The following is a 26581-nucleotide window of genomic DNA, read 5'->3' as shown; positions in this document are numbered from 1 at the left end:
AATTTTAGACGTGCATATTTAGAGAAACAGGCGGCCAATCATCATTAGAAGGGTTAAACATCATATTTGACTTATAATAACTATAATCAGCTAACAGCTATTGCTCAGAGAGATTATACTTAAACTCAAGAGGAATACAATTTGGCCATAAAAGAAACCCTTTCATGTACAGCTCAGTAATAAAGATGGTGGGATACCATTAAATCTGCAGTATATAGTGTAGACTTATTGGTTCCTCAGTTACTTAAATCAGATGCTCTGTCACTGACTGTCCCATGAAAATGCAACCGTTTTAGCCATTGTGTTCGACACTAAGAATAGGTATGAGGAACTTGATCTTAATCATTCTTTTTTTTTTTCCTGGAGCTAAATTAACTATTTTAGCATTTCAGACGTGGAAAATTAAAATACTCTCATGGACCTTGATGCTTAGGATATATAACGAATAGGAATTTTTCCTTTATTTTTTTTAAGAAGAATTCAGATTTTATGTCATAAGTGGGCTTGTTTATTACATGTTAGTAAGAAGGTGTTCTTTTTGCACTTTGTTGGAAATCTGGCAATGTTACCCCATAAGGTAAATGTAAATGTGTTTGTACTAGCCCTGCTGATTTCCACCAATTTCTATAACTCCGGCATTATCTAAAGTTTTTGAGGTAATCTGAAGGAAATAATGATTTTTGGTTTGCAATTTGGCTTTTGCAAAATCCTTGGACCATGATCTACCCTTCTCACAATTTCCAATGCTGTACAGAAATATCTTATTGTGATCTGGAAGTTTGTATGATTGGCCTTGTTTTAGTGCTCCTATAGTCTGTGTTATGCCAGGTTCCTGTTAGGTTATAACAGAGAGGCGAGATGAATGCTACTAATTTTTATTCAAGAGATAACGAGTTTATATGCAGGGAGTTCTGAACAAGAATGTCACAAATATTCAAACAAACTATTGCATGTGAAGGCTGGCTTACACAGGTTCTATTATCAGTATCAGTTTGGCGATGAGTAAGAGAGGCAAATAAAAAGGAAATACCATTACAGTCTACAAGCGTGTGTGGAACGTTGTGTACATGGGTCCCCCCTAAAAATCACATACATGTGAAATAGTGTGCCCTACTTTTGAGAGGCACACTGTAGGTTCGAAATCTTGCAGGAGATACACAGGTTTTAGGTGATCAATGGAGACCCAGTTTTCTTTACCACAAATGTTAATCAAGAATACATTTGGTATTTCACGGATCACGAGGAAAGTGCCTGTGTAGAGGGTCATTGGTGGTGGCTTGCTGGGGTCATTGCTCAGGAAAACGTACATTGCCTTGTGCAAATCTGCCAGTATGTGTTGCTTTGCTGGGGGCTTGTACATCTGGTGGCGTGGAGTAGATTTTCCCACACCACGACGTAGGCTCTGGAGATTATCAGAGGAAGATGCAGAAGGAAAAAAAATTTGGCAGGGCTGAGTAATGGGTCTCCATACACCATTTCAGCTGGTGAGTCATCCAAGGTGTCTTTAAAAGTGGCCTTTAGTCCCACGAGGACCCAGGGAAGTGAGTAAAGCAGTTGGAGTCATTACAGAGGAGTATTAATGCTGCTTTGAGTTTGCAATGGAAACGTTCAACCATTCCATTGGGTGCAGGATTGTATGCGGTTGTTTGATGTAGGGTGATGCCTAGGAGATTGGCTAATGATGTCAACAATTGAAAGGTGAAGACGATACCCCTGTTAGAAATAATATGCTTATGGATACCAAATCTCGCTATCCACCGTGAGAGTAAGGCAGATGTATATGAGGTGGACGTTTCAGTTTGCATGGGGATTGCTTCACAAGTGGAATGGTCAATGACGGTAAACAAGTAACAATGTTCTTATGATGTGGGTAGGAGACCTACTATGTTGAAGCAAATGTTGGCAAAATGTTGCTGAGGTTGAGGAAAGGTGCCCAGTCCTGAATTCGTGTGTCGATGTACTTTTGAAGTTTGCCATGAAGTACAGCTGCAGACACAATCCTTAGCATCATTAATAATGCTGTGCAAAATGAAATTTATCGTCAGTAGGTGTGCAGTAAATCGGCGTGAGGGATGTGAAAGGCCATGAATGGAATCAGACACCTGTTGGTGCATGGAAGCAGTTATCCATGGTGATGGTCTACCAGTACTGATATCACAGAGAAGGGTGCCGTCGGAGTTGCCGAGGGCCATGTCTTCCCAATGGATGGATTTGCAGGATGTCCTACATACTTAGTACTCTGAATCTTCTCGTTGGGCTTCTGGTAAACATTGTAATCTAATCCCAGGTGAATGGCAGCCATTGTGTTCCTTGACAGGGCATCGGCAACAGGATTCATTTTCACAGGAACATGTTGAAGGGAGCAATTATTCATTCATTCATTCATTATCAAGCCACGGCAGAGAGATATCCGCTTTGACGGGTGGACCAGGTTTTGGAATGTTGAGTGAAGCCGTACACCAGGGGCATGTGGTCAATGCAAATGATGAAAAGCAATGCACATACAAATGCACCACCAGCAATTCATGGTTAAAGGTAGATTAGCCGGATTCTGCCTTGGACAGTTTTCTAACGAAGAAGGCCAATGTGCGAAAGAGAGGCAAGTGGCATGGGAAAAGTGAGAGCAGCAGCGTTTGATAGGGAATTCTTTGCGTTGCAGAAGAGCGCTTATTGAAGGGGACCCCACTTCAAGTATTTTGACTTGACATTGATGGCTGGTAGGAACCAGTGATAATAGTTGATCATGACCAAGAATTCTTGCAGTACTTTGACGGCCAAGGGCATGGGTTACTTTTGAACGGCTGCTACCATCTTAGGGAGAGGGTGAACGCCTTCACGAGTAATGTGCCCAAAGAAAAAAAAATGATCGAGAATAATATGTAGGTAACCGAGGTGTTCCTTTTTGCAGGAAGAGAGCACATGTATGTCGTCTACATAACTCACAGTATGCAGAAGATGAGGTCCACTATGATGCCATCCTTGAGGTTTTGAAATTAACCCCAGTATTACAAAGACCAAAACAGGAGTAATTGAAGGTATATATACCAATGTAGGTGGTGATGGAGGTCTATGTTTCTAGATTCATGGGTACCTAATAATACCCCTACAATGGTCAAGCATGGAAAAAAATTTGCTTTGTTCAAGTAGGAGGTAACATCTGAGATTTTTGGGAGGGTGTAGTCATTCGGTTCCGTCTGCATGTTCAGATGCCTGTAAATCCCACAAGGCCACAGGGCGCCATCTTTCTTCAGGACAATCTGTAAGGGCAACGTCCATGGACTTGAGGCCTTTTGGCAAAGGCCCATTTCTTTCATTTATGCGAGCGTTTGGTTAAAGCTGCTCAACGATCTGGTGCTAAACGCCTGACGAATACTGGTGGCCCCGTCATCTTAATTTGCTGATAAATATTGTGTTGGGTGGGAACTGTGGGTGTTTGATGAAGTTCTTGACGAAAGACTTTTGGGTACTCTGTGAGGAGGTGGGCAAAGGCATCTGTTGTTGGGTTGAAGGAAAGAGCCAGGTTGGAGGGGTGTGGGTTGGAGAGGTGTCGCCAAATAGGAGTGTGCGTTGACTAACTGTCGGTGAGCAACATCAATCAGGAGGTGTAAATGTGAGAGGAAATCCGCACCGAGGATTGGCAATGTGATGTCAGCAACAAGAAACTTCTTATGATTACCAAACGATAATGTAAGGGTTTCGTACCTGTGGGTGTGAATGACAGATCCATTGGAAGCTACCAGGGGGACTTCAACAAGCTTAGAATGACTGTCATATCTTGAAGAGTGGTGTTGGTTGAAGATAATGGCAAGCACCAGAGTCTACCAAAAATCCCACACCCATTCCTACATTATGTGAGAAGAAAAGATTATTGGTAGGGGAGGCCATCGCCACAAGCAATCGCCTACTTACAAGTTTTTTGGCCACTGATAGCTATTTGCACATTTCTTTGTAGTGCCCCCAAATCTGGAGTGGTAGTAGAATAACTGCGGCTGATGAGCATCAGTAAGTAGCTGGAGAAATCGTTGGAAGAGACTTGAGTGAATGTTGTCATATGTGGGTGGTGGGCAGCTTTGTCACCACCCTGACACATCACAAAGTAAGCGTCTGTGTCCTACCACATTCAGGTCAGCTTCGGTCGATGTTGAATGGTTGTCCTCTTCATCAGGAGTGGAGGCATTGATAAAGGTCTTGAAGGTGAAAAAGTGGCTGTCTATTAGGGCCTCAACTTTGGTAATGAGGTCTTTCATGGACAAAATATCGACTTTGGTGATGGCAGCATGTACAAGTTCAGGTAGGTGTCGTACCTAAAGGGCGAGAAGTAGGTTTACCTCCCGAGGAGAGCCATTTGTAGCTGGTTGCAGTGGAGCAATACTTGTCATTTCCCTTAGAACGAGCAAAGCCTTTTGGTCCCCCAATGGTTGTTGAGAGAGCTGAAGATGCTTGGCTATATGGGTGGCTTGTGATGGTGAGCACTACTCCAAGAGGGAAGTTTTCCAGGAAAGTGTCCTTGGGAATCACCGTGAGGACATAGTCTGCTTTGGTGCTTGAGCTAATCACACCCTTGATGCGAAATTGAACCTCGGCTCGCTGAAACCAGGTGAATGCCTCTGTACTGGCAAAGGGCGGTAGTTTCATGGATGTGGTGTGGATAGAAGTGTCAGGGTCGGAAGTTGGCATTGTCAAACAGTAGGGAACAGCAGTAAGGGGGAAGGCAGGTGGAAGCTGGTTGGAAGGCAGTCAGCAATTGTGTGAGATTGCTGTTAGATTATAACAGATAAGCAAAATGAATGCAAATAACTTTAATTCAACAGATAACGAGTTTATATTCAAGCAGTACTGAGCAAGAATGTTGCAAAAAATTTTTGCATGTCAAGGCAAGCTTAAACAGGTTCTGTTATCACTGATGGGAAGAGGAAGAGATACAAAAAAAAGGAAATACTGTTACAGTGTATGAGCATGTGTGAAACACGTACGGTACAGTACGGTATAGCCTTGTTTTCCAACTCCAACAGTTTTGAGTAAGTGTGTCCCTTTAGAGCCTAATTACTGAATTTTCAAGTAATATGTTGCAATGAGTTGTTGATGGCCACCATAATAAGTATAGGAACGCAATATATGATGTTCCTCCGAGTAGTGAACTTGGCACATTTACTTTTCATGTTATATACATATGATATGTGTACCTGACTTGAACTTGCTTCAAAGCATAATTAAGAACATATTATGAAGCAGATAGAATAGTGTACCATAGAACCATAGGGGCAAAATTAGAAACGTTCAACCAAATTTGTCCCTATGCCTTTACCAATATAAAGGGAAGGTAAGAGAAATATATCTGACCCTGAAGATGTAGCAAAGCTGCTTGCTAAGCACTTTGTTCATGTATCAATTGCTGACAATTATTCCCTAGGATTGGAACAAATTATAACATCAGCATTTGTGGTTTTTCCTGCTTCTTCCTATATTGAAGCTTTTAATTTACATTTTAGTATGGAGGCGATGCAAAAGTCTATCTCTAGCTCGCATTTGACTGCCCCAGGTGAGGATAGCATCTGACATAAAGTGATTTAATATCTCTCACCAGATTCCAAGGAATTTTTATTAGAAATCCTTATTGGTCTATAGGCTTCCCATACATTTCCTGACTTCTGTTATGCTTCAATTATAATTCCCAGTCACAAGTCTGGTAGAGACCCAGAGCTGCCATCTAGTAATAGGCCTATAGCCTTAACAAGTTGTATTAGCAAACTGTGGTTTCTAGAATGGAAAAAAAATATCAAACAGACTCCAACTTTAGGAAGAACTGATGTACATTAGACTGGGGGCTAATGTTATCAAGGGAAATTTCAAATGCCTTTTTTAACTGAAACCAAGTTGTGGGTGTTTTTTTTTTTTAACCTTGAAAAGGCACTGAAAATCCCCTGGATGGGTGGTATTTAAAAGAAGATTTTCTAAAATTGATGTATTTTGCCATATGAGGATAATGTCGAAGTGTCCTTGGGTCAATTTTTGACAAGAAACTAACCTTTGGTTCCCATATAAACGACCTATCCATCTGGGTTAAAAAATCATTGGTTACTAAGAATTTAATTGGGAAACTTCATATTCAAAATGAGGGGCACCACATTGAGCTCCTAACAGACCTAGAGTGCCCAAGTCTATGAAAGTACTACTGAAAAATTTTGCGAAAGTAGTAAGTTTCTCAACAGCAAAGATAGCAGAGGTAGGATATCCCAAGTCTCCCCCATGGTGTAATCCACCTATTTAGGTTGTGGTCTATTGGTAACGACTCTGCCTGGTGATAACCAGACTAAGGATGGGGTTGCCTATAGGTCTACCTGCTGAGTCATCAACAGCCCTTGCCTGGACCTTCCTGGTCCTAGCTTGGGAGGGGGGAGTGGCTGGTTGGTAATCGTATGTATATATGGTCAATTTCTATGGCACTGCCCTGCTTGTTAGGGCAGTGTAACTGCCCCTTGCCTCGGCCATTCATGGCCGGCCTGTAAACCTTGAAACTTTTAAAGTATGATTTATGGGAGGCGGAAATATAATTCACCCGGTAAGGCAATGAAAGAGGATTCTTAAATCATGCTACTCAACATCATGGGCAGTATGTTTTTATGGATGGTTCCAAATCAGCTGCAGGAATTGGAATTGCTGTTCTGTTGGGGGATATTGTTATAAAAAGGAAACTTCCATCCTCATGTTCAGTATTTACTGTTGAGCTGCATCCAATAATTCTCTCAGTCTGAAATATTTATAAAAATTATCAAAATAGTTTTTATACAGTTTTTATGGATTACAATAAAGATTTATTCTCATTTAAATGAATTATGCGATTCTTTTATTTAGAACAAGAGATGCAGGACTGGTTAGTATTTCTATAGTGTAGGAAGATTATCAGTTTTCACTTCTAGAAGATGGGAAGGAATGAATAGATAAGTCATCCAAAGAAGATTCAAGGCTACTAAACCCATCTCCCATAAGTATTTGTTACAAAGACCTTAAAAGTGATATGTATTTTATTGTTAGAATTAGTGGCAGACCCGATGGTCTGAACAAACCACCAATGCAAAATTAAAACAAATCCACCCTTCAGTGAATACAGTAAATGGACATCTTGTATTTCTACAAGTAGAAGGGATAACATCATTTTAACCAGGCTGCATATTGGCCATACACATGCAAACCCCAACTATTTAGGGAAGAGTGGGGAAGGGAGACAGGCCCCTTTTTGTAATACTATCAAGTAACAATTGACATAAAATTATATTTTAATTGTGTCCTGTTTTTATAGGTAGTAGGTTGGTCAGGGCACCAGCCACCCGTTGAGATACTACCACTAGAGAGTTATGGGGTCCTTTGACTGGCCAGACAGTGCTACATTGAATCCTTCTCTCTGGTTACGATTTGTTTTCCCTTGGCTACACTTACACCGAATACTCTGCCCTATATTTTACATATTCTCCTCTGTACTCATACATTTGACAACATTGAGATTACCAAAAAGTCTTCTTCTCTTAAGGGGTTAACTGCTGTACTGTAATTGTTCAGTGGTCACTTTCCTCTTGTTAAGGGTAGAAGAGACTCTTTAGCTATTGGTAAGCAGCTACTTCCAGAAGGGCAGTCCAAAATCAAACCATTGTTCTCTTGTCTTGGGTAGTGCCATAGCCTCTGTACCATGATCTTCCACTGTCTTGGGTTAGAATTCTCTTGCTTGAGGGCACACTATTCTATCTTATTTCTCTTCATCTTGTTTTGTTAAAGTTTTTATAGTTTATATCGGAAATATTTATTTTAATGTTACCGTTCTTAAAATATTTAATTTTTCCGTTTTTCTTCCCTCACTGGGCTATTTTCCCTGTTGGAGCCCCTGGGCTTATAGCATCCTGATTTTCCAACTAGGATTGTAGCTTAGCAAGGAATAACAATATCAATAACAGAGGACACATTCACTCCAGGATAAATCGGCAAGAGATATACTGTGGGAAAATTGTAATACAGTATTGGGTTTTATCACGTTTTAATTAATTTTATTGGCTTATTTATTTAATCATTTTAATCCTTTCTTATTTCACATTTAGAGGTTATTGTATGAAAGTGGTGTGATACCAAATGGTGGAATTGTATGGATACGGTTGATTAATTCGTATCATATATCGCTGAATGGCCATTGATGGAACCCGAGTGCTTAACTTGTGGCCTAGATTTTATAATCCTGTCTCATCCTTCTACTTCCCGAGACACCTAAAATCACTAGTTATATTTTCTCTCCCATTTTTCTTTTATTCAGAGACGTTGAAAATAGATGAAACTCCATACCCAGGGGAGTGTACTTATCCCAATCTTATTCTGCATCTATATTATTGGTCTATTGTTACGACCCTTGGTGGCCCGTGGTGCAAGTTCTTATTGCACAATAAGAGAGGTCAGTGTTTATAAAAATACCCAACAGCAAATTGGTCAGAGGAAACTAAAACACTTGGGAAAACTTAACAATATTTATTAACAACAGAATTTAGAACAGTCAGCCTTGTGACTACGTAACTTCTAATGATTACCAAACGATAATGTAAGGGTCTCGTACCTGTGGGTGTAAATCACAGATCCATTGGAAGCTACCAGGGGGACTTCAACAAGTTTAGAATGACTACGTCATATCTTGAAGAGTGGTGTTGGTAGAAGATAATGGCAAGCACCAGTGTCTAACAATTAACAATTTAGCATATGAACATTAATATTAATAAAATTCTTAACGTGAAACACCACACTCTCAACGAGAAAGAGAGTCAAATAATTAAATACCAAAGCACACACAAATATATATGTATATATATACTCACACTCTTTGGGGCTGGATGAAACCACCGCCTGCTCCAACCAAAGTAGCGACTCCAATACCGACATCATCACTCAGCTACCCTAGGGAATGCAACTTCGCAGGACTCCTCATCAAAGGGAGGGAAAAGGCGCTCTGGTCCCCAACCCAAAAAAGGTAAAAAAATATATCCTACCTAACAACTGCCTCCTTACTTGTCACCACGAGCTCCAAAACTCCCGCAACTGCCTACGTCGAGGATCACTAAAATGCTCCCACGTCCACCTTGATGCCGGGATTCCTACATCGGTGCCAAGGACCGCAGAAGAGAACGCACAGGAATCACAATTCACCGCAGGTTGCCGAAATGCACCTGCTTAAAGCCGTCAAACATTGGCTTCGCAATTCTCTAAAACGCTCTCATAAGCCAGCTGATGCAGTAGGTCAGGGTAGTGGCGAGCTCAAACTGTGTTTTTGTGCAATCGAGTTCCTTGCACGTAAACACAGGTGTCTCTTCTCACCAAGGACTTGAAAAACACAGAAAAGAAACAAGCGATAAACTAGACACTTATAAATATTTAAACGAGCGGGGAGGAGGTCAAAACAGCTCTTCAAAAGAATAAAAATTAAATTTACAACTGAAACCTTATTAACTAAACCTTATGCTAGTTTTACATAAAACAAAAATGCAGTTACAATGCTGATGTAAACAAAAGGGCAATTACGTTAATACATAATACTATCGAAAATATTACAAAGGCATGGAGTGAAGTTCAAACTATTTGCGGGTGTCACACAAATTTACGTCTCTATAAATGATATAGATGACTACTGAAACTCTAAACCAAATCCTTGATAGTGTTAGAGTTTGGAGGACATTTAAACAACTAAAATTAAATGAGAACAACGAGAAAGGATCACCCCTATACTAATTTATTTACACTGGCTGTCTATAAAAGCGAGAATTGAATTTAAAATATGTACAATAACCCACCAAGTTCTTAGAACCGGTCGTCCAAAATACTCAAGAGAATTGCTACATATTGCTCAGCCAACTAATCGTGTCGACACGAGAATAGTTACAGATGGTTTCAAACTATTGGAACCTAGATATATGTCTACTGTAGGTTCCAGAACCTATGAATATGCGGCCTCGAGAATGTATAATAAGCTCCCACGAACCATCCGAATAATTGAAGACATTAAGGCTTTCAAAAGGAAACTGAAGACTTTCTTATTTCATCAGTCATATAACAGTGACCATTTTACAGAAAATGAACAATATTTGATATGAAACGTTAAATTACTCTGAACGAACAAGGTAAAACAACAGTGGAGGTCTTGAAAAGAGTGGGGTTCCCTTGCTGCATGGGACCAGAAAAGCAGCCGTCAAAGTAAAAGAAAAAAAAGTAAGCAACTATTCTAAGACGACACTCAAGTCAAGTCACTGTTAGTCTTGGACAATGTCAAGACTCTGGAACGTTTAGCAAACATATCTGTTAGTTTTCTCTTTTCCTGTTTTTTTTTCTTCAAAGAGTTAAAAGAGGGGAATAGTTAGGCCAAGCAGTTAATAGAGGGGATACGTAGGTCAAGCAGTTAATAGAGGGAGATATTTACCCTGTTTGCTTATTAAAATATGTATTTTTTTTCAATTTTCTTTTTATATAACTCCATCTTTGATTTGTAATTTTAAAATCACCACTACTGTTCTTCTTTCAATTAACTCTTAGGAGTACCCCCCCCAAAAAAAAAATTTCAAGGTGGTGAAATAAATAATTTGATCTTCTATAAAATATAGGTCTTGATTAAACTTTATACGAGGGCAGCCAGCGGGATTTGACGGGCATGAGCTGTTATAAAAGGTTGTGGGTGTTTTTTTTTTTTTTTTTTTTTTTTTTTGCCTTCTACCACGCTTATGCAATAACATCTGACTGCAAAACAGTAGGGATTAACTACAGGAGTGATCGAATTGATGTTTGTTTGGGCCTACCTTAGGTAAAAAAAAATTCATTGAAAATTATGATATTTTATTACAATCCTTGGAGTTGTTATAAAGTAACATTTTTGTGTATGTACTAATTTATACATATGGAAGGTTGATTGTTGATGCATATACTTCCATACTGTAGCGTAATGTATGCTGCCCATCAACAACAACTCTTAGTGATCTATTACTTAAAAATTCAATAATGATGCCGAGAAACGACCCACCCACTCCCAGCTGTTTGAGTTTGAAAGCAAGGGCCTCATGATTAACATGGTCAAAGGCAGCACTAAAATCAATAATTCTTATGATCAAACAATAACACGAAAAATCATGAAATGATAAGTACCTCATCTCTCAGTTTTACTCGCTCTTAAATACACACAAACCAATGAACAAAAACTTTTTGAAAATAGTTTGAAGGTGGTATTTATTGAAACAAGAAATGAAAACCTCAGATCGCACCCCTTTTGTAACATCAGTAAGAATTTGTCTCCATGTACATAATGTCTTCTCACCAGATGACTTTATCAGGAAATGTCAGTCATTTCTGTCACTTTGACTTTCTAATACATAGTGCCCTATTCAACATCGTTTGTGTTATGAAAGCCAACAACTGAGCTAATATTGAGCAACATCTGAATGAAATCGCATAGTCTCCAGGAAACTTACAGACAGTGAGCAATCACTCATATAAGTTCATGGATGTTCGGGTGTTTGAGAGAGATTTCCATTTCCCGCTTCTGCCGTAGAAATTGTTAAACTTTTACGAGTATGATATTTATCTGTTTAGTTTTTTTAACTTGGATATTACATGAGATCCTCTCTTTCTTCCCCTTTTCCTTTTTTGCTCTGTGGAGTTGCTTTTTTCGTCTTTCTACATAGTTGGAGCGAATTAGATAAAATACAGGATCAATGCTAGTGGATGAAGAATTGTGTAGCAAACCATACTAAGGGCCTTCCACTGGATCTTAATTTTTTTATTCTGAATGACTACTCTTTAAAAAAAAAATTAAATCTATGAATTTTCCCTTATTCAAAGGTAGAGTAGAGAGGCACTGCCAGTTTTATGGGGTAAAACTTAATTCTGGAAAAAAAAGAAGATTATTCATTTAACTATTCCCTAGAAAGCCTAATTTGATTTGCCCAAAATCATATTATTGGTAGTGGTAGTAGTAGTAGCCTATAAGAGATTTAGACCATTTGGGCCAAACACTAGGAGCCTTGAGTCATTATGCACTACTTACACTTACAGAAAATTATTATTTTTATCGCCTGAAATGTTATTTTCTAACCGCACGATAGCAATCAGTGGCCCTTGAACTCGGTTTTGCAAGGTTCTAGGACATTTGCGTACTGGACGTTTGCGTCCTTGACAGTTGTGTCCCGGACAATTGCGTCCTGGACAATTGCGTCCACGGACATATGCGTCCCAGGTATTTGTGTACCTGTATGTGTGTTTTATTGATTCTATAAAGCTTTTTATCTATACCTTTACTCTGTACTTTTACACCGTAATATTATTTATATCTTTATCCGCCCTGAATATGCATATGTTTTAATGGCATCAAATAATTTAGATTCTTACTTTATACTTTGTCAATGATTATACTTTTAGCCATACTGGACACGAATGGACATATATATAGACATCAGTATTTCATTTGCACGTTTTATTATCTAAAAACTTGATAAAATCGAAAATTTTTCTATAAGTCTAAAAAGATTAGGTCATATTTTTTTTAATAATGACTTACGATAGCTACTTGTAAGCTCATACCTAAAAGGTATGCATGTTATGAGCAATTCTCGTAAGAAAAATAATCTACTTTCTTTTTCTCCGCCTCAGCTTCTTTCTTCAGGGCGTCAATTATTTTCCGGATGGAGGGGTGATGACATGTTATAGAATTCTGAATTGCGTTATGCTACCTTTCTAAACTATTATTGGACCTTGGCAAGTCATCAGCTGTACGGTCATGAACATTCCACAATGAAATTGAGAAAGTTGGTTGTATCCTATGTTCACTTCAACAACTGAGGTTGAACTGCCGTGAATAAAAAGTCTCTTCTGCTTCTTGAGAAATCAGGAATTGTTTTCTAAAGGTCTACATAAGTACAAAACTAAAATGATAGATAAGTACAGTAATTTTCAGTTCAGTACTTCATTGGTTTTATGCCATATATCTTATTTACATTAATTAGTAGTTCTGCAACCCGAGCAATAACATACATACTTACATACATATATACATGTGTACAGACATACAGATATTCAGAGAGTCGCTTCCATATCTTTTAACAAATATTACCTTGTCACTAAAAACAAGTACAGGTACCCAAATTGCCCGGGCGAAAAAGTCCAGGGACGCAATTGTTCCGAACACAACTGTAGGGGATGCAAATGTCCAGTACGCAATTGTCATACCACTATTTTGCAAACATAGAACAGAAATAAAAACATATTGTTAGTAATATTTTTACTAATGGCAAAGAAGAACTTTGCAGTTATGGTCAAAGGAAGTATTTATGGAGAATATTTTACTGTGTGCGAGCGGGCAGTTAAGTTGTAACTGAGTGGCAAGGTAAATGCAACTAAACTTTATTAAACAATTATCGTGCTTATATATAGCGACTTACGAGAAAGATTGTCACAAAAATTCAAACATGATAAAGCTTGTGCTAGCATGATAACACAGATTGATGAATTAATAGTGCAGGGATGAGTGAGTGACTAGATAAAAAATAAAAACCATTAGTGTACGAGTGTGTATGAAACATGTGCGGTCCATGGCTCTCCCCATCAAAATGACATACATATGAAATGGGGGGCCCTGATCTTGAGAGGTATAATGTAAGCTGGTCATTTTGCAGGAGATACTCAGGTTTAAGGCAATCAACGGAGACCCAATCTTCTTTGCCATGAATGCTCAGTAAGAACGCCTTTGTTGTTTGACGGATCACAAAGAAAGGACCCGTGCAATGCCTTGAGCAAATCTGTCTGTATTTGTTGCTTTGCTGAGAGCTTATAAGTCTGATGGTGTGGAGTAAATTTTCCCACAAAGTGACGTAAGCACTGGAAATTGTCAGAGGAGGTTGCAGTCAGAAAAAAATTCGGTAGGGACAACCAACGGGTTACCATATGCTATTTCAGTTGCCAAGACATCCAGGGCATCTTCAGGAGTGGTCCATAGTCCCAGGAGGAACCAGGTGGGACATAAACACGCGCCTTTCCCTGTTATAGCTATCCAAAACTAATCTCTCTACTTGTCAGTCTTACTACTTTTTCTGTCATGTGCTGATAGCTCGAGATTTCTGAAACAGGTCTGGAAGAAGGTACACATGGCCATCAAGACTTTTTGTAACGCATCTATATCTGTTTTTTGAATCTGGAAAAAATACTTTTAAAAATTTAAACATCATTCAATTGGTTATTGCTGTAATATGGAATTACTTCTGCACAAGGAAAATATGAATTTTTTTTTTTTTTAATATTCATATATTCGATTTGAAATGTTTAACCGACAATTACTCAATGTAATCTTGTTGTCATCATTGCAAAGCCCTGATATACAACATAGACGATGCTGCCATTCAAAATTAGGGATGTCATAGTGAACCCGTAGATATAATATATAGGCAATGCTGCCATATAAAATTATGGGATGCCATAGCGAAGCCATTGATATACAACATGCAGTGTCACCATACAAAATTATAGGGTTTCATAGCAAAGCCGCTAATATAGACCTACAACATAGGCAATGCTGCCATACAGAATTATGGGAGGTCATAGTGAAGCTGCATGTATGCAACATAAGTGATGCTGCCATACCAAATTATAGGATGTCATAGTGAAGCCACTGATATACAACATAGATGATGCTACCATACACAATTATGGGATGTCTATAGGGAAGCCGCTAATATACTACTTAGGCGATGCCGCTATACAAAATTATGGGCTTTCATAGCAAAGTATATGCAACATAGGTGATGTTGGCATACAAAATTAGGCAATGTCATAGCAAAGGCGCTGATATACATCATAGCTGATACTGCCATACAAAATTACGGGATGTCATAAGGAAGATGCTAATGTACAAGATAGGCGATGCCACCATACAAAAATATTGGTTATCATAGCGAAGAAGGTGATATACAACATAGGCAATGCCGCCATACAAAATTGTGGGTGCCATAAGGAAGCCGCTGATATACAACTTAGGCAATGCTACCTTGCAAAATTATGGTGATGTCATAAGGAACCCACTGATATGCAACCTACGCGATACCACAAAACAAAATTTGGGCTGCCATAGCGAAGCCACTGATATACAACATAATCGATGATGCTATACAAAATCATGGGATGTCATAAGGAAGCCACTGAATTACATATTAGGTGATGCCATCACACAAAATTATTAGATGTCATATGGAAGCCACTGATATACAACTTAGACAATGCTGCCTTACAAAAATATGGGATGTCATATGGAAGCCCCTGATATACAACACAGGTAATGCTGCCATACAAAATTATGCAATGTCACTTTTTACTATATCACACAGTGGGGATGCCACCTTCATATGGTATATAATGGGGCCAACTCAGTTGAATCATTCTAACCTAATGAGAGTTGCTGCCTTTAAAACTGACTTGCAATGCTAAAGTTCTAAACTTTAGGTCTATATTTTGAAACACATCTTTTCCGGTGTTACAAATTACAGAACTGTGCTTATCTGTAGGCAATTCAAGCTAATCTTTAGTGTTAGCAATATATATACTATTTGTATAAATCAATGACCAGAAAACAGTTGAATGATAATATGGTAATACCAATACACATTCTGCATAATCAACTTCTAATTTTTGTATAACACTGTATATCGTGGAAATTGGGGAACAAGTAAACCTTAGCATAATGCCAAAACTCTGTGAAATTGCCAATGACTTTTGAAAACGGATTCTAAAATCCGCTTTGATCTAACGCAAAGTAATGTACAAGAATCCGACCAAACCTATTTTGTATTAACTTTAGTAGTTAAATACTCGGCTTTGTAATTTTATGTTCTAGGACCCCATTCTAACTCTAGACTGATTGAATGTTTGATACAAATTATAGACATCCCAATTGATATATCTTACAGTTCTCATTTCATCGAGCCTTTATGAACAATAGAGGACACACTCATTTGAAAACCATTTTACCCTATTTTTACAATTATAGAGGTCAAAACCACAGAACTCACACCACAGCAACCTACTTACTCTATGTACAGGATTTTATAGCTTCATTAGTCCCATTTACCATAAGACTCCTTTTATTGCACTCACTTCATACCCGACAAACCCACTGTGACTTGCATCCGAATATACTATTTTGTTCTATTTTGATTGTTTGTATATATCTTTGCTATTAACACATCTTCGATGAGCGGCCTCCTGAATACCAGCTGATCAACATTCTCCTGCAATAGTTTGAATGTAAGCATTCCAGTGACTGGCTGAAAAAATATCGAAACTGAGATAATAGGTTATGATTTTGGATAAATGTCTCGCTATTAACGACATATGATCTGGCCTAGCATCCAGAATAATTTGTGTACCGGTAGCTTCCTGTGCACTTTTGAATTCTTAAATATTATTGTAATTGTATTTAAAGGTTGACAATCTTACTATCTGTATTCTAAAAAATCCCATATGAGAATCTAATGAGGCGTCAATATATTCTTGTACATGAACTGGTACCCTTTGCAATTTAGTAGTATTGGTAATGAAACTAGAAAACAAATACTTTTTAATTTGAGAACTAATATTTTTTGTAAGCTCTAGATTAGCTCCAGGAATGAAACCATCACCAAGAAACGTAATTTACTTTCTGTCTTTGCTCCATCTTGCAATTAAAAGGGTCTAGTAACCTTCATAAACACATACAAAGCTCTGAAAAGACCAAATAGCAAATCGAAGTATTTGTAGCTCCATTATCTGTCAATGAAAAACCAAGATATTTTGTATGTTCCTTATAAGTTTTCATTGAAATGACGTGCATTCGTTAAATTAAAACTTACATGTGAAATTCCCTCTTTAAATGAGATGTAACAACTTTCAAATCTTCACAATAGATTGCTTCCAGATAAGATTGTTTACATAATGCAAATCTAAGATAAGTTTTCTTACCGACACTACACAAACGCTAGCAATGGGTTTACTATGAATTAAATTAATTGAATTTTTCAATTAAATGTCTATCAAGCAAATCTTGTATTACTTCACAAACAAATTCTGATTCTAACCTAGATGATCTATTGTTTCTGTGAAATGGTGATCGTTGGTCAGAAAATGTTTGAAAATGTAACCATTTTCTATAATGTCAAGTACATATCCATTTGCATCAATTGTTCTCCAATATTGAGTATTTTGCTTTAATTCACCACGAACAAAATATTTTTTCCATTGTTCATATTCAAAGTAATCATGTGAGAAACTAATCATGTGAGAAACTAGTAAAGTCAAAATTATACTCATTGTTAAGTAACGTTCTGTTTCTTTGGTGTGAAAACGAGCATTTACTTTTCACCCTGTGCCTGACTTCCGACGACAGTGGTCTACTTTCAGCTCTTAATGACATTACCTTCACAGGCAAAGATAAATAGGTTAGGAACAGGTAAACAGGCAGTTTCAACTGTTTAAACAACGAATATACATGTAAATGGTTATTTGACAGCAGCAAATCATATTGTTTAGACATTTCTTTGGAAAATAAGGATACTGAAAGCAAAATAAATTGCAAAGGAAATGTAACAAGTCCTTCCTACTTTAAAAAGAAAATAACTATCTTCTATACTTAACTTCGTTCAAGAATCGCTAAGTTAGTCAGTACCAATATTTTCCGATCCTTTTATTATTCCAACGTTGAAATGGTCTGGCTGCAAAGCCCAACGCCCACCTCGCCAACCATAAGAAGACATTCGTTCTCAATTGCAGCAAATTGTGTTTCTCAGGCTAGCGGTTTACGACTTGTATAAGCTACAGGACGCTTCACTCCCTCTTTTTTTTTTTTTTTTTTTTTTTTTTTTTTTCTTTTTAAAAGACTGGCCCCTAGTCTAGTGTTAGAAGATACACTTTGTAAAATATACTCCCTCTGTAAATATAAGCCCAGATGCTGCTTGGCAGTTCTTTCGGAAATGTGCATCTTTGAACTTCCCTTTAGATTCATGTCTGAGTGCTTTAACTTCTGGCCGTTGTTCTGAATCAAAGAGAACAAATCCTTTAAAGTTAGTTCAGGCTTCATGTTTTCATCAGCCATTTTTCCTCACAGAAATTAATTTAGGCGACACTAAATTAGCCGTGTGAACGGTCAGGTTACCGAAAGCTGAATGACCCTGTGATAATCCACACGATCTTATTTCACATTCTCATAAAGGAATTTACAATGCCACATAGCAGTAATGATGTTATAACTCGAGGGAAAATAATTTACTTCTTATTTGCTCCTCAAACGCTAAAAAGGATATTAATGTCTCTCATACCCAAGATGTAGAGGGACCAGTCAATAGATTAAAGATCTTATTGCCATATATTCAAAAAATTGTGGGTAGTAGAGAAGGCACATAGGTCAATAAACACTTAATTCTGACTGGAGTAAAGGTTATAAGCACATCCATAAAACCTTTTCAACCTTTGGGTTGCTGTGGCCTGACTGGTAACGTCTCTGCCTGGTGTTTGCCAGTCGGGGTTCGAGTCTAATAAATGTAGAAAAGACTCTTTAGCTATGGCAAGTAGCTGTTCTAGGAGAAAGACGCTCCATATTCAAACCATTGCTCTCTAGTCTTGGATAGTGACATAACTTCTGTCACTGTGTTGAGTTAGAGTTCTCTTGCTTGAGGATAGACTCAGCCACACTATTCTATCTGCTCTTTTATTTTCTTTCCTCGCTGGACTTTTTCCCATGTTGGATCCCTTGGGCTTACAGCATACTGATTTTCCAACTAGGGTTATAGCTTAGATATTAGTGATATAAATATGTCTGTCATTCCATTGCTCACCATATGGATTAGTTAAACTATTTCTCTAGCTTATTACTATGACTTGAGTGCTATAGACTTTGATTCTGCATAAGTTTTTTTTTTATAAACTCTAACTGTGGCCATACAGATGTGGTAATCGCGTGGTAGTATTTATAATTATTCTAGTGTTATAACAACTAATGTTGGTGTTCACATTGGGACACCTGACTATGCTCTAATTTTGTTTGTAATTAAGTATTAGTAACTAAACTGGAACAAACTATTCCTGATATAAATAAAATCTTAGATAGATTTGAATGGCATCCTGAGTTATCTTTAGTATATAGATTATCATAGTCTTATAATGAAGAATGGGTTGATAGTTTGAATAGAAATTCAGTCAACATAATTGATACAAGGATTCCTTTTCGGTTTTTAGCTACCCTATCACACACTTTGCATAGTACTACAACAATGATTGGAGAATATGTTTATTTTGAGAAACGAGAGAATTACGATTTTTGGAAAAGGAATTTATCAGTTGTGACATATTGTGAGCTAAGACCTGTCTATCTAGGAGTTTATACTTTAGGTGAAACTTAATACCATTTTACCATTAGAAAAACTCGTTCTGTTATATCTTAGGGACATATATGGGAGCCATGCCGGACTGTTCATAAATCTGCACTCTTAGTTACACACCTTACTTTTTCCAGGTGCCATTGATGCTCACTGTTCATTGTAAAAGTTAACCCATTGTAGATTTATGTGCTTGGTAGTAAGTAGGTCAATGAGGAACTCGGTATGCCTTATTCATGTGTGCTGAAAGTAAACACGCTAGTTTAGTTTTTATGTCTAGCAAAATTATTGAAATTCAACTTTATATTGATGCCTTTTGATGTATATCTCTGATTGATAACTTTCCTTTGTTGTTTTGAAATTGTCTTTTTTCGTGTTAGCAACAAAATTGTTTTCTCATTGCTGGAAAACTAGGTATATCTGTTTGCTCTAGTGTGGCCAATTTCTGGTAAGTTTCTATACCTCCAATGCTATTGGGCTTTATTATGGGCCTTGATAACTGGATTTTTTCATACAATTTCCATTGTTGTAGATTCTAGTCATGAAGTTTGTATGGTTGTTCTTATGTTTACTAATTAAGAGGCCCTTATTTCAAACTTCAACAGATTGGGGTTGGAAGATATTTTTTTTTTTCATTATATATATTTGGGTAGAATAGAGACTATAATAATATAAACTAAGGAGTGGCCCCAGGCGAAATCACACAAAGACAAGAGCTTGTGTCCGGCCGAGAATCGAACCCTGGTCGGTAAGCTTGTACAGACAGTGACTAAACCGGACACAAGCTCTTGTCTTTGTGTGATTTCGCCTGGGGCCATAATCCCGAGGTCGTTAAGAGAATCCAGACATTAATGTATCAAAAATATATATGGCTTATTTGAATATGTAAAACACGTCTAAATGTGCAAAATTTATCATTAATTGAATGCCAAGTAACAAACTACCAATTAGCTACGATGGTGAAGATGGGTTGATTTCAATTCTAAGTACAAAAACACCTGAATTCGACAGGTATAAGTACAGTAGAATTGTCATTGACTTTTATCTTTCTTCGTGGCCAAGTGGTTTAGTCACTGTCTGTACAAGCTTGCCGACCAGGGTTCGATTCCCGGCCGGACACAAGCTCTTGTCTTTGTGTGATTTCGCCTGGGGCCATGATCCCGAGGTCGTTAAGAGAATCCAGACATTAATGTATCAAAAATATATATGGCTTATTTGAATATGTAAAACACGTATAAATGTGCAAAATTTATCATTAATTGAATGCCAAGTAACAAACTACCAATTAGCTACGATGGTGAAGATGGGTTGATTTCAATTCTAAGTACAAAAACACCTGAATTCGACAGGTATAAGTACAGTAGAATTGTCATTGACTTTTATCTTTCTTCGTGGCCAAGTGGTTTAGTCACTGTCTGTACAATCTTGCCGACCAGGGTTCGATTCCCGGCTGGACACAAGCTCTTGTCTTTGTGTGATTTCGCCTGGGGCCATGATCCCGAGGTCGTTAAGAGAATCCAGACATTAATGTATCAAAAATATATATGGCTTATTTGAATATGTAAAACACGTCTAAATGTGCAAAATTTATCATTAATTGAATGCCAAGTAACAAACTACCAATTAGCTACGATGGTGAAGATGGGTTGATTTCAATTCTAAGTACAAAAACACCTGAATTCGACAGGTATAAGTACAGTAGAATAGTCATTGACTTTTATCTTTCTTCGTGGCCAAGTGGTTTAGTCACTGTCTGTACAAGCTTGCCGACCAGGGTTCGATTCCCGGCCGGACACAAGCTCTTGTCTTTGTGTGATTTCACCTGGGGCCATGATCCCGAGGTCGTTAAGAGAATTCAGACATTAATGTATCAAAAATATATATGGCTTATTTGAATATGTAAAACACGTCTAAATGTGCAAAATTTATCATTAATTGAATGCCAAGTAACAAACTACCAATTAGCTACGATGGTGAAGATGGGTTGATTTCAATTCTAAGTACAAAAACACCTGAATTCGACAGGTATAAGTACAGTAGAATTGTCATTGACTTTTATCTTTCTTCGTGGCCAAGTGGTTTAGTCACTGTCTGTACAAGCTTGCCGACCAGGGTTCGATTCCCGGCCGGACACAAGCTCTTGTCTTTGTGTGATTTCGCCTGGGGCCATGATCCTGAGGTCGTTAAAAGAATCCAGACATTAATGTATCAAAAATATATATGGCTTATTTGAATATATATATATATATATATATATATATATATATATATATATATATATATATATATATATATATATATATATATATATATATATATATATTACAGTTATCTATACCTAGAGATTTCTGTTTACAAGAGCATGAATTGAAAAATATAAGTCACATTGAAAATCAGTTAAGGCTTACTACGCATTCGCTGCTACTACTCGTTTTCTTTTAAGCTCCACATCTCCCTCATCCCTCTGCTCACACGTGGTGTGAGTTTCGTTTATCCATGAGTGACAAGAGCATTTACCCCGAAAATGAATTACATCCGACGCAGCAAATTCGTGTCATTAGATCACTTACGGCAATCAATATTTTAACCGGTCATTGCGTCATCGGATCACCAGAGGGTTGAATAAAGGCAGGTCGTTTTAGAATTGCAGGTTTCATTCTTAATGGCAAATTCTCTTCTTCAGTCGCACAAACATATTGTATCATTATGTGGTTAGCCTGAGTAGTATATTGTTTCTTTTATTCCGATCTGTATTGATTATTGCTCTCCTGTCTGCTCCTCTGTAGCCTCAATAGTATTATTATTATTATTATTATTATTATTATTATTATTATTATTATTATTATTATTATTATTAGTAGTAGTAGTAGTAGTAGTAGTAGTAGTAGTAGCAGTAGTAGTAGTACATAAAAGCTTTGTGGTTTTCCACATATATATACTAGTATCCTTCCTCTGTCTTTTATTTCCATCATATCTCACTTGTTTTCCTCGGTAAAGGCTATCCGTTGTTAATTATCAATTTTTTTTTATTGACAAATTAATCTTATTTCTACAGTTCACTTTTCGACTTTAGCATTGAAGTCACCAAGTCTACAATGCTAAAGTTTGAAGGAATAATCAAGGTATAGAAAATGCGATGGTTGTTGAGGGTCTTGGAGCACATTTTACAAGTTTCTGTTCAACAAACAATCTTGTCTTTGGAGGTACTTTTTCCAGCACAAGGACTTCACTTACTTTACTTTACTTTGACGGCTGCTTCTTCGTTTAGAGTATTTAACGTTTCATCCACAGGTATACATGGACTTCACCATGGGGAAATTACAGGTATCAAATATATCACATTGCCATTAAAAAAGAGAGAAGGAAGACTCTCAGAATCGAAGAAGCTATATAGGTGCAGATATTGGTAGTGATCATAAGCTCTTTATTGCCACACTGAAATTAAAACTGAAAGCACCTGATAGAAGGGTAGATAGAGTAACTAGGTTTGATACAACTAAGCGTGTAGAAGATGAGCACAGAGAAACATTTGCAATTAAATTTAGTAATCGATTTGCAGTCTAAGAGACTTTAAGAAACAAAGAACAGATAACTAATGAAGAATGGTGTGATATTAAGAACCTATATCAGTTAGCTTGTAGTGAAGTTTTGGGACACACAGTTACAAGGAGAAATCCATCGATATCAAATGATACGTGAGATACTATAAAAAGGAAACGAAGACAGAAATTGATTGTTGAAAGTTTTCGAGGAAGTAATGAAAATTACAAATCGAGGAAGTAATGAAAATTACAAATTAGAGCAATGTAAGTATTCCAGTACTAATTGTGAGAAAAAAACCCACCAATGACTGGAGAGAATATTTAGACAGGAAAGCAGATGAGGCTGACAAATATTTGAATTCATGGAGGGGCTATGGTGTAAGAATCGCTCATATAATTATTATTGAAATCTCTACAGGGGCAAAGAAGAAAAGCATATACCCATCAAAAAGAGAGTTGGATCTGTTTTAACAACAAAAGATGAAGAAAGACAATGTTGGATGGAACACTTTAGTGAAGTCATGAATAGGAGACTGGAAGGGAATAGTTTGATTGATATACCTGAAGCTCATGAAGACCTTGATTTGGTCATGAATGAATTCAGTGTGTTTGAAGGCAAAGATATCATTAAAAAACTCAAGAGATGGAAAACCCCGGGATACGATTTAATAACTGCTCAGTTGATACTGGCTGAAAATGAAGTGACCCCCATAATTCTTACAGTATTATTTTATAGAATGTGGCAGGAGGAAGAAAACCTGAGAAGGAATGTTGGTGAAAATGGCAAAAAATAAGGAGACCTCACTGATTGCAATAATTACAGAGGCGTCATATTTACGTCATTTATCATGAAAATATATAGTATGCTTATTCTAAAGAGACTAGAGAAAAAGATTGAGGAAAAGCTGAGATGAACAATCAGGGTTTAGAAAAGGTAGAAGTTGTGCTGACCAAATTTTCATTGGGAGACAGGGTGCACGGCAATGCATAGAATATAGAAATCCACTTTTGATGGTGTTGCTGGACCATGAAAAAGCCTTTGATAGCATGCAGTGGACAATTTTGTACAGAGTCTTGCGTTCTTTTATGGAATTCCTCTTACGTATGTGAATTGGATTAACTTTGTTAATGTTAAGAGAGTCCTATCAAGTAAATTTCCAGTGAACAGTGGAGTAATCCAAGGGAATGTGTTGTCACCTCTGTTATTTATCCTCTTCGTGGATTTTGTAATGCGTAGAACATTTGGAGATGGGGGAGAAGGATTGGATTAGGTTTGTAGTATGAAATTAGCAAACCTAGAGTATGCCAATGATGCTTTCTTCATCAGCAGAACACCACAGGATTTGTAATGCTTGCTTACCAGAAGCATGGAATATCACAGGAGGTTGGGCTCACGATAAATAGAAGAAAAACAAAGATGATGAGCATGTAATATGCAATGGAAGATGAAATATCATTGGAAGGAGAAAGGATTAATGAGGTGGAATCACTAGGAACTATGATCTCTAATACAGGGTCATTAGAATTGTAGTTTAGGGAAAGATTGAAAAAAGCAAATCACACAATGGCTATGTTAAATAAAATTTGGAAATCAAATTGCCTGAAATTACATATAAAAAAAATTTGGCAATATATCAGTTTAGTGAGATCTGTGTTACTGTGTGGATATGACAATGAAACGTTATCCAACAGATTTTGTAGATTTGAGAACAAAGCTCTCAGAAAAATATTGGGAGTTAAATGGCAGGGCAGGATTAGAAATGAAACGATATGTGGATGAGATCATGGTGAGGGGTAAATGGAGATGGTTTGTGTATGCTCTTCGCACTCCTTAGTAGAAATTAGTTCACCAAGCTTATAGCTGGGTTCCACAAGGCACTAGAAGAGTTGGAAGATCCAGGTCTACAGGGCTTATAATTAAACTCTCAACTAAACCAAAAGTAAAAGAATTAAAAGACAGGTGACACATAAGAAAAATTAACTTGGAAATCTTTAAAGATACAATAACTGGGAAAATAGTCACACAAAAACAAGAAATAGATCTTAAAAACAATGAAAGCACAACGGAAAATAAAATAAACGTAGCAATAAATAAATGGATGCCTTACATCTCAGAAACAATAGATACAGTCTCTCCAATAAAGAGAATATCATATAAACACACCCCAGATAGCGACTACTTGAAACTACTAACACATCAATTAGATTACCTGTAATCAAACATACATAGGTGGATAAGGTTAACATACACCCTAATAAGCCACATTCAAAATGAAATAATTGAAGAATCTAACATATTAAACAGATAAACAAACATACAAACACCCAGAAAAATTCTGGGAAAAACTGCAAAGATTATAGGGAAAATTCAAAATAGAAATACCATACTTAATCAATAGAAATGGTGAGAAAGTAGAACACATGGAAGATCAAATTATATTACTAATTGAAACGGGCAAGTACATTCGAAATTACAGAAGAAGAAAAGGCAAAGTTCGACGGAGACAGAAACAGAAATCCTTAACTTCCTACAAGGAAATAATTAACGAACAATCCCCTTATCAAAATCCAGATCTGCAAAGACTGGATGAGGACAACTACTCAATAGCAGGCATTAAAATATACGAAAGTAGTGAAAGCATTTAAGCACAAAGCACCAGGTAAAAGCGGCAGACACAAGCTAATGCTATCAAAACTACCAATGGTGGCATAGTGAAGACTCCAACAAATACTAAACCTCTCAATGGGATGTTACCGAAAACCAGATATAGAAGGAATTCTCATACTACTCCCCAAACCAGGGAAAACCCAAAACTGCCAGCAAACAGGTCAATCACTTTGCTGGAAGTGCCCGGAAGAGTGTTTGAAAAAATAATAAACACAAGACTAAGGAGATTCCTAGAAAATAACAATAAATTCTACGAAAAAAAAAACAAAAAAAAAAACACGGTTTTAGAACAGGAAGAAGCACTGAAACTGCTCTCATGGCAATTTACGAAACAATAGCCATAAACTAATTAAATAAAAAACACCAATGCAATGCCATCTGCAGACATATGCCAACGACATCTGATGAAGAATGGAATGACGGTCTCAAATATAAAATACTTCAATTGGAGCTACCAATAATAATGGAAAAACTCTTCCCAAGCTACAAAATAGACAGAACTGTGAGAATACGTAGCAGAGATGAGAAACTGCGAGAAACAATAGATATGAAAAGTTGGGTACCGGGGGGGGGGATACTATCCAAAACACTTTTTATAATCTTCACAGCAGATATGCTAACGACCCCTGAATATGCCGTAAATTATGCCTATGCAGATAACATAAAGCAAGTAATAATGCATCCTACAAATTCCAAAAGATTTTTTTTTTTTAAATAAAAATAGACAGAAAGATCAAAAGAATAAATGATTACGAAAACAAGTGGAAAATAAAAATAAACAGCAATAAATTTCAACTCTTATCGGTATAAAAAAATAAACCAGCACCATTAACAGTAAACAACATATATATTCCATTCAACAACGAAGTTAAAATCCTTGGTCTCTATCAAAAGAACTGGCATAAGCTGCCATATAAAAAAAGAAAAGAAAAAAAAACTGGCAAAACACAAAAAAGAAGCATTAAAACGTTTCGAACTAT

This window comes from Palaemon carinicauda, chromosome 21 (assembly GCF_036898095.1).
Source record: "Palaemon carinicauda isolate YSFRI2023 chromosome 21, ASM3689809v2, whole genome shotgun sequence".
Classification (NCBI taxonomy): domain Eukaryota; kingdom Metazoa; phylum Arthropoda; class Malacostraca; order Decapoda; family Palaemonidae; genus Palaemon; species Palaemon carinicauda.
This window is presented reverse-complemented; position numbering follows the sequence as displayed.